The sequence below is a fragment of the Falco rusticolus genome, chromosome Z (assembly GCF_015220075.1).
Source record: "Falco rusticolus isolate bFalRus1 chromosome Z, bFalRus1.pri, whole genome shotgun sequence".
Classification (NCBI taxonomy): Eukaryota; Metazoa; Chordata; class Aves; order Falconiformes; family Falconidae; genus Falco; species Falco rusticolus.
This window is the reverse complement of record NC_051210.1, coordinates 81,357,313-81,377,990: the sequence shown is the minus strand read 5'-3', so window position 1 is coordinate 81,377,990 and position 20,678 is coordinate 81,357,313. Positions and strand designations below refer to the sequence as shown.

General features: G+C 50.3%; 1 long non-coding RNA gene across 1 annotated transcript; it reads right to left on the bottom strand.

Annotated features, from left to right (window-relative positions):
* Positions 1-11,670: 11,670 nt before the first annotated feature.
* LOC119141772 lies at positions 11,671-15,417 on the bottom strand. The gene is made up of 2 exons (XR_005102035.1): positions 13,382-15,417; positions 11,671-12,785 (listed from the first exon to the last, which is right to left on the bottom strand). It is a non-coding gene; the product is annotated as an uncharacterized LOC119141772 (long non-coding RNA).
* Between the last annotated feature and the right edge of the window lie 5,261 nt (positions 15,418-20,678).

Here is a 20,678-nt window from a genome sequence, read left to right as displayed (position 1 = left end):
GTTTAAGTCCCCAGATTTTTGCCAGGCAGGGAGAAGCACAGCATCACGGCCTGGTGTTAAGTGAAAGAAAGGGTAAAAATGCAACTTTTAATCCATTTTCAAATGATGATTTCCTCCAAAAAGACACATTGATAAGAGAAAGTATTTTATGTTTATTGCAATTAGCTCAGAGTACACAGTTGACCCCTCTGAAGGTAAGGACCTTGGAACTGCAGAACCAGCATCACCAGTGAGATAAGCAGCAGTCATCAGCACACAGTGGGTTTCTGTTTCAGATGGAGGACATCAGACCCCCCGCTAGAATAAAAACATCTAGTCCTACCAAAACACACGCATCTAGAATTAATTTTTTTCAGTTATTTTTTCCAGTTGGTGGCCTGGCCTGGGATCTGTACAACACAGCAGCAAACTGGTGTGCGTGCCCTGCACGGCTGCTCAGGATGTTCTGAATCCAACACAGTGCATTTTTTAATTATTTTTTCTGCTTGAAAAGTATGATTTTGATTTGAAAAGGTTTTGATGAAGGTGCCTGCATGCATTGCAGAGGCTTTGGTCAAAGAGCTCCATGTACGCTCCCGCAGATTTTAATTCGGGCCATTTGAGACTAAAATACATGGTGCAATACATCTAACTGTGCCTTCACCAGCAGTTAATGGTGTCAGCTCCATCGGAGTGGTGATCCCCAATCCAGCTTTCTGAGGCTCTTGCTGGAAGAGGTGGGAGGAGGTGAGGTGTCCCTGGAGTGGAAGAGGTGGGAGGAGGTGAGGTGTCCCTGGAGTGGGTCACGATTCTGGAGGCGAGATGCCTCCACTAACGCCAGGCAGGGCAGGGAGCTGCCCCAGAGCCCTGCTCACTGGAGCAAACATGATGCATGTGGGAAGGGATGGCTCCCGGGGGAGACTGGACAGCTGAGATGGTCAGTCGTGTCCTGTGAGCCCATTACTCGAGAGGGAGAAGATTCTCTGGCATTAGGAAAATGGAGGGGGAATGTGGAAAGCAGCAGGCCAAGGAGGAGGATGGAGTTCCTGTGGGAGCCTGGTGGCTTTGTCGCTCCTTGCTTCACCTTCCTCCTCTTTTTTTCCCTCTTTCTCTCTCCCTCAGGCCAGGACAAGATCTTTTCTTTTCTAACTTCCAGGTTCCTTTGGAAAGTGACTCTTAGACCAGGTTGGTGTAGGCGAGCAAAGACCCCAGCAGCCACTGCTGATTAATTATTACTTCCATCCCTCTGCTTCTTAACCTTGGGAAACTCTTCTGTATTGGGCAATTACTCCCCCCCGCCCCGCCCCCGCCCCCCCCCCCCCCCCCAAAATGGGCAATAGTCAAAATACAACTCACTCCAGGCTTAAAAAAAAATATTCCCTACCAAAACTGCAGGTCAGAGATAAAAGACCTTTTTGGAAAGGGGTCCATGGATGGAGGGAGGGCCCTGGGGATGTCCCAGGTTAATCTGCACCAGGGCAGCGATATTTGGGAGCAAGGTTTCGTGGTGGCATTAGTGGCCTGGCAAAGGGACTCGGCGGAGGCTGGCTGTTACAACACCGAGCACTCCAGCCCTCAGCATGATTTCCATTGGCATCTGCATCGGGAGACCTTTGCTCAGCTTCCTATTAACCATTTAGTTTTAATTAAAGACATTCACCAGTCAGCTGTCACTGGCCATCTGGGAGACTAAATGGGTGGTCCCTGACCATTGTGTCCACCTATTTTTATATATTTTTTTTTTTTTCACTATTCTGGCCATTTTTGGTATTGCAGAGGAGGGGAGGAGGTGGGTGCCAAGGGGGTGCTTAGGGAAAGAGGTGTGAGGCTGTGATGGAGCTTTTGGGGAGGAAAGGGAGGAAGACCCTCACGCTGCAGCATGTGCAGGGATGAAGGATGCAGCGATGCAGAAGCCCCCTTAGCCCAGCCCGAACCTGAACCCTCTCCCTGTATATTGCTGTGAGTGGCCAATCTGGGGTGTGCACACCCAAGACGGAGGGTGAATATATCACCCCGATGTACACCAAGTGCTTTGTCCTGGTGCCACCCAGCTGTCCCGAAGGGCTGGGGACCTCAGGCTGCCCACACTGTGCCCACCCAGTGGCCACAGGGCTGCGAGTACCGCTCCGGTGGCGGTGGCGTCCCGGTGTCCCTCTTGCGCTGACATCCGTCCCTGGTGAGGTGGGAGGGGGGACAGCAGCAGCGTGACCAGGCTGCCGGCTAGCTTTTATCTCCCTCCTCTGCCTTATCTGCTTCCCGTAGAAACTGGATTGTGAACGGGTGCCCTGGGAGCTCGGCGGGGAGCTCGGAATGGAGTGGCTGATGGGGGCGGCTGATAACGGCGTCTCCTGGAGACGGAGCACTTGGGCAAGGACTCCTAGAAACAGCTCGTAGGGATGGCGAAGCTGAGATGGGTGAGATTAAAAAAAACCCTTTGCAGCACTGGATTCCTCATCTGCCTGCAAAACAGACTGCGCTGAGATCCTGTCTGACACCTCGGAGGCGAGCTGAAGCAGCGAGAGATCCTGAGGACCTGGGATGACCCTGTGAGTCTGGGGAGGATGGATGATGCTGGTGGCCAAAGCTGCAGCTCCCATGAACCAGGAGCAAATGGGGCAGCTCCTGCCACCTGAAGCAGCACAGGAAAGCAGGTCATGGCCAGAGATCGTGACTTGTCCTAAAAAACACCCCAAGGCAGCAAGGTCAGGTAACTGCCCATGGGGTGTTTCAAGCACAGGTACAGGATGCAAACATGGGAGGGATTTGCACCCACAACCCACCCCAGTGTGCCCTGCATAGGTGATCCCACGTATTAGGATGAAAATCGCCCCTCGGTGAGACCTTGGGCTGATGTGGGGTTGGGTTTGCATGCACAGGGGTGACAGTAAGGGACAGAGGCCACTGGTTGTCCTCTGGAGACCCCAGCTGAGTGTCCTGGGTGGAAAGCACGGTGGTGCCCTACCGTCTGGGCTCCCTTCCAGGTTCATCATGGGACTCCCAGCAAATCCCCTGGGGCAATCCGATCTCTGGGACTCTGGGCACCTATCCATCCCTCCGGCACGTCGGCACGGCATGTCGGGTTTTCCATGGTTTAAGGTGCCAAAGTTCATTGACAGTCCTGGTGGCTCGGGCACACCCACAGCCAGTGCCACCCTTCATGGGACAATGCAGGTCACCTGGTGAGGAGGAAAGAAAACAAGCTGCGGTAGGGATAAAGCCACTTTGCAACCGTATATAAAACTTTGGGGGGAAAAAGAAAAAAAAAAAAACAATCACCCTCGTGACATCTCCTACATAAACAGCAGAGGTTATATTGCGGCTATTTGATGGGTTTTATTTCATGGAGCAGTCAGACTTGATGATGAAACTCTGTCTGAAGCTTCATGGAGACAAATGACACATGTTTCCCAGTAGTCCTTGAATGGCTATCAAATGTGTCATAGTTAGGAGCCAGCCTGGAGGGACTTTTTCTCCAGTAGCTCCTGTTCCAGGAAATGAGTCTGCCCTGTGCATTCCCTGGATTTGCCAGTGAGCTAGGAGGCATCTTTGTTAAAATTAGAAGGTCCGGTTTGGCAAATTTTCTACTAATTCTTGAGTAATTTAGGAGGTGAAATAACCACGTGGCAAAAGTCTCCCATCTGTTCTGGGAAGAGATGATCAGCTCATTGGGAAATGCAGCTCGCCAGGAGTGGTGCAGTGCCATGTGTCCCTCTGCAGCTCTGCCGGGGGTCTGGTGTGAATCCTTCGTGGCCCTGTCCTTGTGCTGCTGCTTGCGCCAGCTCCCACAGCCCAGAGGGGACCGTCACCCCCGTCCAGTGAGCTGCACAACCCCGTACATGCTCTCTGCACCACCCACGCACCTTTGCATGGATGCCAGCAGCTTGCACAACCCACCGGGATGAGGTCAGGGACGTGGAGCGTGGCTCTGGCTCCCAGTTCCCTTGGTGCGCATCCAGGCAAGCAAATTCATCTCCACTATGGAGTGGCCACATAAAACCTGAGGATTAGGAGTTGTGTCAGGTCTGTGTGAGCCTCTTGGGAGTGCTGGTATGTCACTTGGAGGCCCAGCTCATTGTCATGGGACAAAACTGTGCTAAAAAGCCCTCAAAGCATCCCCAGTGTGGGGTACTGGGCTCCTTTTGCAGCGTGGTACCCACCAAAAGCACTCCGGTTCTCCCCTTTGCCTTCCCACCCTGGTCTGGGACAGCCCCAGGGCTGAGCTAGGGACAGCACAGGGAAGGCTTGGTCATCCCTGCACTACCCCAGCCCCAAATATCTGACATGAAATAAATTACTGTGGCAGTAGTTGAGCCATCGCATCACCATCTTGAACAGGGAATACTGCGAGAACAGCCTTTCCAAAGGGATGAGGCAGTTAAAATCCAGCAAAATCACAGAAAGAGCAAGTTAAAAAAAAATATCCAGTGCCCACCCCTCTTGCCTCCCTTCCCGTGAACTCTCTTGAACTTGGAAAAACCCAAACCAAACCAGGGCTGAGTTCAGCCTCAGTTCAAGTCGTAGATAAAGTTCAACCTACTTCTAATTTTATCCCAACAGTTCCCACCAGAAAACAGGCTCTGGTGTGGCACCGTGGGGGTAAGCCAGCCCTGACCTTGACCCCTCCGCCAGCCCCTCTGGGTGTCCCCAACCCCCTGCCCATCAGCTGCCACATCCAGGTTGGGACAGTGAGCAGGAGGCCCCGTGCTCAAGCCACCCCATGGGAGCACCTCCTGGACATGACCACGGAGCATCACCACCCCATGGGGCTGGTTTTCCCCCACCATCTCCAGCCAGGGCCAACCTGGGCTGGGCCAGGTCTCCACGTGACAGTGGCTGATGGACTTGCCTTTGCTCAGGGCTGCTCCAGGTTTGATTTTTCATGGCTCCCCTTAAGAGTGGTGCTTTGATCCAGCAATTAGGTGAAGCAGAGAGGAGGGGAATTAGGGGAGGAGGGAGGAATTGGGAGGCAATGGGTTACACCTGGAAACGAGCAGGGGGACATGAGGCTCCCTGCAACCTCCTTGCAGCATTTCCATGGGTGCCATGGGTGCACAGGGGTGATGGCAATTGCTGGTGGGATTTTGGAATGCAAACCCAGAAAACCCCAGGCAATGCATTTGCAGCTGCAGAAAATGTTAAAAAGGGAGAAAATCCTTGCACGAGGTGCTGGGGATCTACATGGGAGCTGCAGGGATGGTCACCTGCACCCAAAAAGGGGAGTGCAGGTGGGGACCGGGACAAGGACAACTCATCATCCCTGAGGAGGTGACATGATTGGCTGTGGAAAGGTAGCTGAGGTGGCCACAAGTGACTGCATGGAGCTGGAGAGGGGAAGGAGCCCTGTCTGCAAACACAGAGGGAGCAAAGGGAAATTTAAATTACAGGACAGAGAGCAAATGGGGGGAAAAATGGGTAAGCGGGGCTGCAAACCAGAACCCAAGGAACAGAGCCAGGTGATTTGGGCTTAGCCTCTCCTGCGAGAGCAGTGAGACCCTATAGCGCTACTTTTAAGTGCTCATAGAAGCAACAGAAATGCAGTTTTATATAAAGAATATATAAATATATAAGGGAGGACGTGTCCATGCATTGATTGTGAAAACCACTTGCAGTCTGCACACGCAGCACAATCCTTCTCCCAAATGCTTCATTGCCTGACACCACCCCCCACCGCCCCAACACCTCGCCAATAAGACTGCATTTATCTTTAGGAAATCAGCACAAAACCTGGTTTTTGAACAAATACACCATATTTTTGTGCTTTAAGAGAAGAGCAGAGCAGACCTGCAAACTGAGATTTGATTTCTCACCCGAGTTGTAAAATGCAGCCCTAGGGATAGAAGTTACCTTAGCTGTAAAACAATCCACGTACCGAATTTCACAACCTTTGTCATCCCTCTCTCCCCAGAGCAATATTTTACAGCATTTGCCCTCAAACCAGTTTTTCATCAGATGACACGTGTAATTACTACCAGACAGGTTTTTGGTAACCCACCTCCTGATGCAGTTTTTCCTCCCACCCTCATGCTGTGTAGCTGCTGATTTACTGAATTTGGCCTCTTCCAGACTTGCTTTGAAAGGTGAATTGGAGCTCTTTTGGAGCTCAAAATCTAAAAAACCATCAAAAGATATAAAAAAATATCAAAACTCATAATTTTAAAATTGGTCGCTGAGCCTGAAGGATGTTCTTCTCACCGCAGCATGCTGGTGGCATTTACTACTGGGAGACGCAATGTTGTTTCTCTGTCCATGGGGCTGATGGATGAGGAGAAATACCTGGAGGTTTCTGCAGGATCAAGGGCTGGGCTGGGAGTTCTTGGGAGGGCCCAGCTCCAGCTGTGGTCCTTGATTTCCAGAATGGTTTGGAGAGGAGATCATGGACTAGAATCATGGATTCATTTAGGTTGGAAAAGACCTTTGAGATCATCAAGTCCATCATGACATCATGCACCTAAGCACCACATCTATGCCTTTTTTAAACACTTCCAGGGATGGTGACTCCACCGCCTCCCTGGGCAGACAGTGGGTGAAGAGGATGGTCCTGCAAGGCTGCTGGAAGGGATGAACTTCCAGAGTGGCTGGGAAAGGTGGAAAAGGACCTGGGGGTGATGGTTGACAGCTGCCTGAATGTGAGCCCCCCGTGTGCCCAGGTGGCCAAGGAGGCCAGCAGCATCCTGGCTGGTGCCAGCAGTGGTGTGGCCAGCGGGAGCAGGGCAGTGCCCGTCCCCCTGCCCTCGGCACTGGGGAGGCCGCCCCTGGAATGGCGCGGTGGGCTCTGGGCCCCTCGCTCCCAGACAGACCCTGAGGGGCTGGAGCGTGCCCAGAGCCGGGCAGGGGGCTGGGGAAGGGGCTGGGGCACAAGTGCTGTGGGGAGCGGCTGGGGGAGCTGGGGGGTCAGCCTGGAGAGGGGGGGCTGAGGGGAGACCTTCTGGCTCCCTGCAACCCCCTGAGAGGGGCTGGAGCCAGGGGGGTCGGGCTCTTCTCCCAGGGAACAGGCGACAGGACGAGAGGGAACGGCCTCACCTTGTGCCGGGGGAGGGTTAGGTTGGGAATGAGGGAAAATCCCGTCACGGAAAGGGTGGCCAAGGCTGGCACAGGCTGCCCGGGGGGCTGGCGGCACCCGCCCTGGGGGGATTTATAACACCTGTAGCTGTGGCGCTCGGGGCCAGGGCTTAGCGGTGGCCTTGGCAGTGATGGGTTAGCGGTTGGACTTGGTGATCTGGAAGGTCTTTTCCAACCTAAATGATTTTAGGATTCTGTGATTCCAGGAGACCAGAGCCATCCCATTGCTATGGGCCCTTCTGCAGTAATTGAACCACACATTCCCCCATGGCACCAGCAGTGGGACCAGTTTGGGACACACTCACCTGCGGTGAGGGAGATCTACAGCTCCGGGGCACGGCTGGGCAGCACACAGGAGGATCAATCCCCACCCATGAGAGGTCCAACCTACAGGAGAGCCGCTAGGATTCAGATGTTATCAAGGCAGGGAGCAGTAAATGCTGATCAGGATTTATTCTGCATTTTATCCCATGGACAAAGAAGTGCCAATGACAGATAATTTGGCTGCAGGTGACACAAGGGACCTGGGGAACACCCAGCTTAGCTGATGTCTGACCATGGCACATCAGGCTCGTGCTGCTCACGACCCACCTGTACACGGCACCCTGGCTCCGGCTCCTGCACCAGGGGTTGCACATCTGATTCCAGAGCAGGGGGCTGGGTGCCAAGAAAGCCCAGGCTCCCACAGAGCTCAGTATTATTATTTTTAAAGGTAAGAGGCAGCAGCTTGTTCCCCATCTCCACGCACAGGACAACAGCCAGAAGGGACACCCTGGTGCATGCACGAAGCAAAAAGATTTGTCTCTTGGACCAGGAAGCCTGGGGACACCACTGGTACCTCTGAGCATCCCCCAGGTAAAATCCGGGCTCAGTGCTGTCTGCAGCACTATGGAAATGGTCTCCATCACCACCTGTTTGGACTTTGCACTGGTCCTAGACACCAGAGGATCTCACAGACCACTTTCTCCACCTCTCAGGCACATGCAGACACTCACTGCAGCCCAGTTCCTCAGCCACCTGTGTTCCCCATGTCTCTACCAGTTGCAAAGGCACTGGATCTCCTCCAGAACCTAACTGCTTCTCACAGCTCCATCATCAATGACCACTGTGCGGTCACCAGCAGCGCCAGTGAGGTCTGTGCGGCTCCCTCCCCATCCCGGCTGCAAGGCCACATGCTCATGTCATGCGTTTGGATGCCTAAGAACAACATGCGGGGGGACGGACATGCCGCTGCATTTCCCTGCAGCAGGGCAGGGAGAAAGGCACAGAGGCAGAAGCAAGCCCAGGACCATGGAATGCATGGTGGAGGTCATTGCTGCCATCAGACCTTCGCCACCTCCCGGCATCACTTTCTCAAAGTGGAAACTTTTGATGGGAAAGCTCTATGGGAAGTTATTGAAAAGGTCTGTGCTAATAAAGTCCAAACACTTTGTTTAAATGTTATTGCTACAGCAACATAACATACATTGAAACAAAATGCTTTGTTGGGTGAAAAACTCAGACAATTTAGGACAGAATGGAATTTGGAAATCTTGGCATTTCTCTTGAGAGGGACTTTGCATTTTTTCCCCATTAACTCTGTGGCATGGCTACGACTGGTGGGAAATAGTTAGCCGATGGGATGAGGCACTGGTTCAGCATCCAATCCACCAAGGCTTTGCCCTTTGCAGCACTGCTAACTCCCCCTGAAGGCTGCAGCCCTGAGTGGAGCAATGCCTTTGCACTGGGTGGAGGAAGCCCAACCTCTGCCAGAAGGCTCCGTTTCGGTGGCCTGTGCTGCGACCACCCATCCTTGGGCCCCTGTGCTCATCTGCAACAGTGAGGATAACCACAGCAACTCTCCACGAGTTACAGGCCGTGTCTGCATCCCTGGAAATGTTTAAATCATTAAATTACAGCCCAAGGATGGGGTATTTTTTGCAGAAATCCAGCTCTAGGAATGAATTCAGAGAGGTCCTCAGGAATGGCATAGATATAAAGTACTCACACTTATGTAGCCACTCAAGTCTCCAGCTTTATAATTAATGATCACAATATAGGATCCAAAAGAAGAGGCCATGTAGTCCTGCAATGCACATGAATTGTTTTAATATGGTTGTTGTTCTTGTTGCACCCTGAACAATGATCATTTAAGCTACAGTTCAGCTTGCAAACATGGCAGCAATGCTGTTACGTGAAGTGTGAATGCGATTTGTTATCCATTTTGCCACCAGCAGGAGCATTTAAAAACTCCGTTTATTATTCGGTAGTAGAAGCGGAGCTGCTGGAAGAGGAGAACATCCCGGCTATTTGCAGGTTTGCCATGTTTTAGGAAAGCCAAGCAAACTTACTCTGATTCAGGGGGTTTCTTTATTTGCCGCTCTCTGGGTTTTGGCAGCCACGAGGAATTCACAGAAATATTCCTGCATCTTGAACGCTTCAGCTCCACAGCAAGTCCCATCCATCTGCTCCAAAATCTTGAGTTTACTGCAGGTTATTTTCTCTTTTCATATATCTTGGTGGGCCCAGGGGCCCAGGGACTGTCCCTGCTCCTGGCTTGGCTGCTCCCAGCCCAGCTCCGGTGCTGACAAGCTCTTTCCACAACTGGTCTGGATGCTCACAACCTTGATTTGGTGGGACAAGCCAAACTCCAGCTCCAGCACACCCTGGAGTTGTAGAGTCTGGCTGTAGGTTGGTGTGGTTGATGGGGACGTTTAGGGATGGATCCTACAAAAAGGTGGCTTTGGAGGAGAGATTTGGATGGTTTTATCTTGTCATTTACCAGCAGTGATCTGTCTCACTTGCTGCAAAACCCACCCAGCTGATGCAGCAACAGAAGTAATTGGAAGGAACACAACAAAACCAGTTCCTACTGGGTCAGCTTTCCAGTGGCCTGTGGCACGAACCAGCTTTTTTGTTTTACGCTGGGCGATTATCAAAATAACCCAAAGCAGTGTCTGGTGATTGCCCAAAGGACTAAACAGACTAAATTATATATAATTTCTAATTTCTAGCCCTATGTAAACGTCTAGGAATGACCCCACTGTCCAGCATATGACGTTTTGTGGAGGCAACGGGCAATCTGCCCTCCATCACCAGAGGTTTTATGAGTAGGTTGGACAAGCTCCCCTGGGAAGGGTGCTGGTGCGCTTGGTCCTGCTTTGGGGCAGAAGGATGGATCAGGTGATGACCCACATCATGAGGAACGCTGCCCGGTAGGTCATGTCATCTACTTTCTGTGTTAGCACAAAAAAGATCAGGTGTGGGGCCACCGTTGTTCTCTGGGCAGGGGACCCAGCCTGGGTGTGCCACAGCAGGGAGATGCAGCAGAAATGGGGGGGCAAAGAAACCACGAGGGGGTTATGAAAAAGGAAAGCATCATGGATCAGCTCGGTTACATTAAGTGTGTGGGTCACTCTCCACCACCTGACCTTGGCTATGTCTGATTTACCAGCATGGATGTTGGTTATGGTGGTTGAGACCTTGACTGCAGGCAGAAGTGCAGCAAAAATGAGCTTTTTGGCAAATTGAGTTAAACTCATATAAAATGCTTGGCATGGAATTTAAGGTTAATATCTGACTTCTACGAGAGGCATGAGGAGATGATCCTGAAAGCCAGCAGCGCAGGTCAGGAAGCGTTTAATAAATCCCAGGCTCTTCCCCTAAGCAGCTATGGAGCTGTGCATGGAGCTGTCATGGAGCGTGGAGTGCTGGGTGATGCGCACTGGGTGCAAGTGGCCCGTGCCTCATTTCAACACCTCATCCCTGTATTCATGGCCTTCCAGCACCCAGCCAAGCCCCCAGCCAGCAGCAGGATCCCTCTGCTACGGTGCAGACCCACCTCCTTCCCCCTCCTTTTTGTATTTATTTTGCAGCGTGGCTGTGCTGCCGTGAGCTCTGAGCACACATGCAGGGCCACGGACAGCATCTCACCAGAATATTTCTTCAAAAGCAGGAACGATTTCACCTCCAATTTTCTGGCCAGAGCCTGATGACACACGGACACACACTGCTCACCTCCAGTGACCCATGGGGCTTTCTTTCAATTAGATAAAAATTAATTGGCTTGGGCTAGAGAAGGGTTTTCCAGAGGATGCTTTTAAGAAAAACTACTTTTTGAAAACTTTTGCTTTAAAAAAACAGGTTGAATGTGGTAAAAGGCAGAAGTGGTCCATGACCCCTCATTGCGTGCTGTGGTGTTGGGTGAAATGGATGTGATAAATGGGGGTCCTCCAACAGACCCCGAGGTAGGACACAAATAGATGGGCAATTCCCTTGGGACAGATGAAGGGGAGCACGTGGCGGGGGAGGCACAGCCAGGAGAGGGGCCAAATCCATCACCCATGGACCTCTGAGCCCTCTGCACCGCTCCCACGGGCTTCATCCTCACCGCTGTGAGAAGTGATGGGGAGGGGGCCTGTCCCCAAGCAGAGCTTCAGCACCATGCAGGATCCGACCTGGCGTCAGGGCCATGGGCTGAGCCATCCCCACAGAGGGAAGGATCAGCCCCTCTGCTACGCTGCCAAGCAGACACTGCTAGGGATATTTCCACCACCCCCACCCCCATCTTCCTTTTCTTCCATTCTGAACAAAAGAAAGGTCTCCCCCAGACCAGCACTGTCTTAACCCGTACCCACAAAGAGATGGGAAATGTCAAGCTTTAAACATTTATTACTCAGATGATGCATTTTATAGCATACAGTGGGTCTGGATGTTCTATAAACAAAGACTGAATTGCCACAAAGAGTTATGAGCTCCCTTGTTTTAACAGTCTCTGAAATGCTGAAAACATTGAGTTTGTGTTTTCTCTAGTATGAATATCTAGTCTTTATTCTTCCCCAAACCTTTTTCCTTTTTTTTTATTTTTTTTTTAATTTTTTTAAAGCGCTTAGTTTAACAAATATGATTAAATTAAAAATGTTGTTTTTTCAAATGCAAATAAATACATTAAAAAAAATACAATGAATTGCTAGCGTTAACTCCGTGTTCTGCAGGATACCGCAGCTCCCTTGGCTATCAACAGTGGACTTTGCAACCCTTAGTGTCATTTCTCCTGAAAAGATACTGAAGATATCACCGGGACTTGCTAATAGCTAACACCAAGAAGAGCAAGATTAGTGTAAAGCCATAAAATAGCCAGCGGGGAAGTGAGAAAAAAAATAGTATTTAAGATTTTGAGAGACTTCCAAGTGAGGGATGTTACAAAAATAAGCATGAAAATAAATCATAAGTTACTCTGACAAGTTTTCCTTCAAAGCCATCAATCACGCCAAGAATAGATACTAATTAATCTTCTTCAGGGGAACAGGGGAACCAGGCAAATCGCTTACTTTTCCTTTTTTCCCCCCATTTTCATTTCACCTCCCTATACATAAGACTTCTCCAAAGGGGAGTGAAATCCCTCACAGGGAAACCAAGCAAGTAATTTTGTGGGTAGCAAAAATCTTCAGCTGGGAAATAATTTCACCAGGAACGACGTGAATTAGATGCTGGGGAGTCTGGCAGAGAGCCAGCAAACCTGCTCTGCATCCGAGGGGGACCGGCATGGCGGTGCTGCAGAGCATCGCTCCTCTGCAGATGCTTCAGACACTCACCTTCATACCAGCCCAAGGTTTGGCCCCATACATATTTGGCTCGAGGAGGTTCTTTGCCCCTTTGCTGATACAGCCGCATGGGGACGTCATATTAAAGCCCCACGTGGATACTTCTATTGAGCAGCGAAGATTGAATCTGGCTAATCTGGGGAGATGTAGCCAGTGGCTTCACAACTGCAAAAAATACACGTTTTAGAATTACACTTTTTTGGCGTTTCTTAACAAAGCCAAAAAAAACCAAACCACCCCCCAAAGAAAGGAAGAAGAAAATACTCAATGACATCTGTAGGTGCTCTCACCAGGAATCCCCAAAACTTCCCAGCACTGCCCCCCAGCCTGCCCCATCCAATGACCTTGTTTTCCCAACATGGTACCACAGTTTAATGATGCCATATGCCTGCTGGCTTCCAACCGATGGACTTCAGAAAGATACCATTGGCAGCATGGAATTTTGATCGACAGCACCATGTTTGGTCGACACTTTGATTCTCAAACATCAACAGAGTGACTGATGTACCAAAGCAGTTCATGGCTGGATTAGCATACGTTAATAGTGGAGACAAATGGCAAGACATTAAAAAAAGACTGATTTCACATAGAACTTCTTCGGTGGGATGAATCCCAGTGTTGGAGGGAAAAGTCATGGGCCAAGCCTGGTTGGTGGGGTTTGCAGGATTGCATCCCAATGGGAAAATTGAATAAACCCCTCACGGCTGGCAGGGGTTGGGAAATGCTTGAACAGAAATACTGCCACATGGCTTACACTTTACCTGTGAATGCCTCCTGACGCACTGATAGGTGAAAATTCAGGATTTTAGAAGCCAAATCTCCAATTCTCTGGGGTTTTCTTTCTTTTTTTTTTCTTTTCTTCTTTCACTACATCCCGAGAGCAAATTCTGGGGGAAGGGAGAAGCTGCAGGGGCCAGAGTGGTGGTCTGGATCGCTGCCGGCAGGATCCCTCGCACCCTGACCCACCAGGCTGTGCCCCCATTATAGGACTTTTCTGTTCTTAAAAAAAAATAATAATCAAGACAAATCTGGTTTTCAGATCAGATATCTGGTCTTCTCCCAGAAGGCTGAAGCTGTGCCTGGGCACACGGCAATAGGTGTTAAATCCCCTTCTCCTCCACTCCCTGAGAAATCAGGGAGCACGAAAAGTCAAGATCAATGGGCACAACCCTGAGCCTTATAATACTGATGGGCTTTGCCGCCTCCATCAAGTTCAGCTGCTCATTAATACTATCAAACCCCATTGCTACTAACGAAGCTGAGGCAACGCCAGGTGCTGTCACCATGCAAAGCTCCCGGGCTCGAATCCATGAAGCAGAAATTAATTTTTCCAACCAAGTCCAGTGCATTCAGCAACCATTTTACTGCTTTCTGGGTAGACAGGAGGACTGAAGCTCCTGTTTCCAGCTTGCTCCTCTTGTTCCATGTGCAGGTTAGGAACCACATCAGCAGACAACTAGATGAAAATTTAAATTTAAAATTGAACTGCAGCATCAGGACTCTCTGTCTCCTGCAATGCATTTTCTGCTGAAAATTTCTGCCCTTTAAATTTTGCAGCGAAAGCTTCCACCCCATCACAGACAGACCGACACATTCATAAGGCACCCAAGAACATACTGCACATCCAAAGAGGTCAGGGTGAAAACTTTCTCCTGTACAAGCCACCAGGAATTCAACATCTTCCTTGGAAAAACGGGTTTGAGCTGCTGGGTTCAGACCCAGCCTGCCTGATCCGGGGGCCATGCACGCCAGCGTCGTGGCATAAATTCTCTTCTTCTCACCAGGAAAGGAAAGTAAGTTGAATAATGGGAAGAATACAGGACGGGCTGCCGGCACTGTGCCTTCCTCGGCTCTCTTCTACTGCACAGATGTGACAGGGCAGCTCGCACAGCTGAAATAAGCACCTGAAGCGATTTAGTAAGCCAAAGCATCGCTAGACAAGCAAATAAAGAGACCACTAAGCCTTGTTCATGGTTCAGGGAGCGATGCAGTGGCGTGGTGCATCCCTCCGTACCAGCCTCCTCACCCTCCAGGCATCTCCTTGCCCAGGCGGTGTCTTGCCATCACCCCCCTGCAGCCACCCCCTCCCTCAGGATGCTCCAGCATGGAGCTGCCTGGGGATCCCCGAGCAAAGTCTCCCCCTCCGAACACATCATCTATCCCTTGGTGACACAGTGCCTCTTACACTGACCATGGGACAGAGCCACTCCCGTACACCGCACACCTAGAAACACTGGATAGCAAATTCAGCTAGATAGAAGCCAGGCTCAAAACATCTATTTTTGGCTTTTCCTATTTTTTCCTCTACTTTTTTCCTCCTTTTTGTCATAAATTGATTTTCTTCACATTATTAGTCTCCAAAGAACAAAAAACCTTCACGTCTCCCTTGCCCTGTACATTATTAAGCCTGACTATAACAGGCCTGGATTTAAATGTATAATTACAACCATGACAGTAATGACAATAAAGCACTCCTTCAATGGAAAAAAAAAAAAGTATTAAAAAAAAAAAAAAGAAAAAAAAGGGTTATAGTGGCTAAGAGATAATGGCGACTCGAACAGAGCCGCAGAATCCCCTGTTTCTTAGAGCTCCCAGCTCAGAGGAGCTCTCAATCCATCGAGAAGGTACTGGCAAGACGACGGTGGCTACGTTACTTCTGCAGTGGCTTTTGGACTCCTTTAAAACACTCCTTCTGCTTCAGCATCTTCACGTAAACCATGAGTCAGCTCGGGGGAAGGCATCACTTTGCCGGTCTCCGAGCTAATCACAATTGTCCGTTCAACAATACAATAAAGTAAGAAGGAATACAAACGCTCGAGAAAAAGAAAACCCAGTGCAAATAAGAAAGTCGTCCCACTCTCCAACCCGCTGTCGAAGGGGTGGCGAGCTGGGGCAGGGGATACACACAGAAAGTTGAAGACAAGGAGGCGGGGAGGGGGGGACCTAACGCAAGCCCCGCTCGACAAAAGCCATCAATTATGAGTGTCTGGTGTAGTATGTGTCTGGCTTTGTCCTCCCGAGACATCTGCTGCCTGCTGTCTCCTGCCAGTTGGCTGGGGCAAGGCCGGAGGACAGCGTGAAAACAATACTAGCCCCCACTTGGATTCGGCTTATTTTTTTTTCTCTCCTCCCCACCCCCCAACCCCCCCCACCCCCCCAAATTCTCTGTCTTCTTTCGAAAGCCAAACAATAACCCGGCGGGATGCGTTGCTGCTGCTTGAGCAATGAGTTCAGAAAAGAAACCCCAAAAACAAAACCACGGCGGGGAAGAGGGGTGGCACTGAGCGACGCAGCTGAAAAAGAAACATGCTTCTCCCTCCCTGCCCCACGAATGTATTCTCGAGCATGCTGGGGTTTGGTCTGCTGGGGGATTGAAATCGGAAAAGCTCTTGCCGGATCCTGTCAAGGTGCATGTCTTCTTCTCGTCCCTTCCCACCCCACCTTGCCCTGCCCCTCAAGCCGTCAGTTTTTGGATGGTCTTGTTGTAGTACTGCGTGATGGTGGGCGTCAGGGGGTTCCAGTTGTTGGCGTGCAGCTCGATAACCTCCAGCAGCAGGGAGCGCGTCAGCATGGACTCGGAGGGACACAGCATCTTGTCACGCGCTATCGCCAACAGCTCCGTCATCATCTCGGGCAGCTGCTCCTCCAGCAGCCGGCCGGTGCTCTGCAGCTGTCGGGAGAAGAAGGGGTCAACCATGGCATATTGATCCTTATGGGTCCCTTCAGACTTGAGATATTCTATGGTTGTATCATTCTACAATATGAAAACACCCTGCCGGCATTTCCAGACATCCTCCATCCCTCCAATTCTGCCCTGCTCAGTGCGGCGGGGCAAGCAGGCAAGGTTAAAGGCGTCGTGGCTTTTGAAAACCAAAACCACCTGGCAGCCTGCTCCAACAGCCAAACATAAAGGGTGAGATTTTCAAAAGCAGGAGGAGCTGCTGGAGGAGCGAATGGTTCAGCTCCCACTGACTTCAAAGGCAGCAACACTGGATTGCTTTTGGAAAAAAAAAAAAAATAAAAATCATGCTATTGTCAAAACAAAGCGCAGGCTGTGATGTGGTATTCCTGCCTGCGACCTGGCCGTTCATTTACTCGCTGATTCATAGCTGTCAGTGACTCCCAGTCATTAATTGGAATAAGCAGAGCCCTCCTGTATGCATAACAAATCCTGCCCTGCCGAGATCGGCATTTATACCTGTCGTGCCGCTTCTCTGAGGACAGACAAGATTTTTTTTTTTAAAGCAATTACTCCTTGGAGAGCCTCTATGGAGCAGCATAAGCTCCCCAAAGTCCTAAACTTAAAAATTCCACCTCTCCTCCTTGGTTGCCTGACGCTTTGCTGAATTTCAGCCATTCAGGCTGCAATTTCAACCATTCAGATGGCAAGGACAGCATCCATCCCCACAGGCCAATCACTCCCCAAAAGTGAAACTCTTGGAACTCTGCTATATTGGTACCAGCATTGCTCCGCAAAGCTGCTGCTGAGCATGGCAAACCTCTTCACATGAGCCACAGGGCAGCTTTTGCTCCAATACAGGTGTTTGTGCTTAAAAAATAAAGGCAGGGTGAGATTTGAAGGCACCAGGATGATGTAATTCTGTGATACACGACCCTGCTACCAAAATTTTTGCATCCATTTACATGGATCAAAAGTCCAGTGACAGAATCTCAAAGGCTGTCCCTTATCTCCCAGTGATGTCTTTCATGGACCTGCTGGAGCGGGGCCAGAGGAGGCCACGGGGATGGTCAGAGGCCGGGGCACCCCTGCTGGGAGGACAGGCTGGGAGAGCTGGGGTTGTCCAGCCCGGAGAGGAGAAGGCTCCGGGGAGACCTTACTGCAGCCTTCCAGCACTTAGAGGGGGCTCAGGAGAAAGATGGGGACAGAGTTTTTAGCAGGGCCTGTCGCGACAGGACAAGGGGGATGGTTTTAAACTCAAAGAGGGGAGATTCAGACTAGATGGAGGGAAGAAATGTTTTATGCCAAGGGTGGTGAGACACTGGCACAGGCGGCCCAGAGAGGTGCCCGATGGCCCATCCCTGGGAACATCCAAGGCCAGGCTGGACGGGCTCTGAGCAACCTGATCCAGCTGAAGGTGTCCCTGCCCATGGCAGGGGGCTGGGCTGGAGGGACTTTGAAGGTCCCTTCCCACACAAACCGTTCTGTGATTCTATCATGCAAAGAAGCAACATGGCTCTTTGGGTCTGGAAACATCTAACAGCTGCTTGACACACGCGTAGCCAAAGAAGGGGCAAAGCCATGAGGAGCAGGGTGGGTGGCGCGGGTGCTTCCCTACCTCCATGGAGCAGCAGAGCACAGCGTCTTCCTTCACATCCTGAGATTGCAACAACTGCGAAAAAGAGAAGAGACAGGCGGTGAGAAATGCATGACCTCCTCCTCCTCCCTTATGACCTTCCTTCCATCTCTTCGTCCAGCTTGGCTTTTGCCACTTCCAGGTGGAAAGGACAGAAAATTAGAAAAAGGGGAGAAAAGATATTATCACCATAAAAAATGAAGATGAACAGTGACAAAATGCAGGGTAAAGGGGATCAGCGGTGTACCCACTGCTGAGAGTGAGCAAGCGGGGCGGAATAGAGAGAATTCAGGTTAACAACTTCCAAAATAAATTTTATTTAGCTTATATTGCTTTTTTTATTCCCCAGCAGAGCAATGCAAAAACATACTCATTTCACATACACAGGGACTAAATACAACCATCAGACGACAACATGCCAGCAGCACAGCCCTGGGAGCGGCAGTTTGGAAGGGACGGCAGCCACCCACCACCAAACCTTTCCGTCCCTCTGGGGACACTTCTAACAGCCACAAAACCACCTGAAGGGAATGTGTTACATCCAATCCAGCCTGATTAATACCGCTCCTTCTAGACTGATTATACAGTAGCAGGAGCGCAATGGGTTGCAGCAAAACTATGGTGTCTCATGTGCACCAACGCCAACCCTGCTCTGCTCTCTGTATTACAAACACAAGCTTGTAAGCACGAGCAATTTTCAAGAGATCCCGAATGTCGCTCTGCATGGCATGGGATGGCAAAGGAAGATGTCACCCCTCTTGGTTCAGACTCGGGGTGCGCAGTGGGGTCAGCCTGGCTCTACCTGGCCGTGGCAAAGCATAGGAGCTCAGCACACTCACCTCACAAACCTTGAAGCCCAAGGAAGGACCTTGAACCAGATCAAAATCACACATTTTTCTTTGTTCTCATCTTTATGACTTTGTAAAGCACGTAAAGATGCTGCTTCAGGTATTTTGCTAAAACCATAAGAAAGCACAGTGTTCTAGTAATTTTTAAGTAGACAAAATAATGAGATTCTCAATCAGCCAGCAAGTGAGCTGGAGAGTTACGAATAACACTACCGTGAGGTGGCTGATAAAATGACAAATGTTGGCAACATTGAAGCTACGGCCACTTCCACTCGATCACCTTGGGCTGAACAAGCCCTGCTGGCCCTGAGCTAATCCCTGCGTGCAGCGGGGAGCTGAGTGCATGCACTGAACACTGAGAAAAGGGAGAAAAATTGGGAAAACTGGCTTTATTAGTATCTGAAATTCATCAGGGAGAGGCGACATTGGAAAAATGGTCAGGCTAATTAAAAACTGCCCATATAAAAACTTAGCATAACTAAAGTACTCCAAAGTCACATCCTTTCATTAAAATCACAATTCTGATCTCAGCCTTATCATCTCTCTTCCCACTCCCATTATTTTTGTTTCCTTTTCGTTACAAATAAATGATTTGTTTACCAGCTGGAAAACAGCTAGGGAAAAGAAGAGGTAATTCAAGGAATTATCATTGCTTTCAAAATTTTGTCCTCATCCTCTTCTGTTTTCGCAGAGAGCAGTTGTTTGCTTTGAAGGTGATGTTTCCATCATCTCGATGAGCAGGAGGTCCATGGTTTTTATCTCGCATTAGCCAAAGGGTCAGCCAGGGCTGAACCACAACAGCCGTCCCGTCCCCCAACCCCAGTTAATCTTTCTGCTGAATTGTTTGGGAAAATGTAGTTAAGCCCAAGATGCACACTCTGAGATAAGTTCTCACAACAGCTCACAGATTCTTCACAAAACCCCCATGAGATTATTTAAAACCAACAACAACAAGGAAAAAAAATATCAGTAGGGACAAATATGAAAGGCACTAGTCCAGCAATCCACTCCTGGGGTATTTAGCTCGTGAGCACAGCATAAATCAGGGCTGCAAATTAAATATACCTTGCCTATTTTGCCGTTCTTTAATAAAGAACATAATGTGAAAATTAAAGCAACAGAAGTGGAGTTAGGATTGATGAGGAAGGCCTGTGGTGGTGGCCTGACCCCAGCCCTTCCTCTGTCACAGTCTCCTTGATGATCCTGCTCTCTGCCAGGATGTGGTCAGGGAAAGGGCAACTTCACTTGGGCTTTCTTGCTGCATTTCCCACCTGCAGAGCTGGGACGCATTCCCTACCTCAAGGGGTTGTGAGGACGAATATGCCACTGTCAAGTGCTCAGGTATTTGGCTAATGAGGTACAGTCTACCTACCTATGATGACACAGACTATATCCTACCCAGCTTGGGCAGGTACCTTCTACCTTCAAGTTGTCCTCCTGGACCTCATCTGACATGACTTGGCTGAACAAGGAGCATGCATGTGCTCACATCCGTCCAAGCCACATGCTCCACTGCTCCATCAAGACACCATGTGCTCACCTAACCCATCCGGGATGCGCCAGACACCCATCCAGGCCATGTGCCAGCACCTTGCCCATCCAGGCACCACGTGCTCCATGCTCCATCAAGGCATCAAGGGATATGTCCCAAGGGCCACAGTTCGGCATCTGCCTGGGATGTGTGGGTTGGGGAGGCCCACAGCCTGCCCACCAAACCCAGGCAAGGCCCTGTGCAGCACAGAAGTGCCCAGATCTGCTGGTGCCTGAGAACCACAGTCCAAGTCCATGCCCACAGATGGCTGTCAGCCACCTGCAACAGTGCAACAGTCTGAAGCCAGGAGGATCGGAAAGTTGTCACTTTCTCGCATTCATGATCATAACTATGTTTCGAGCAC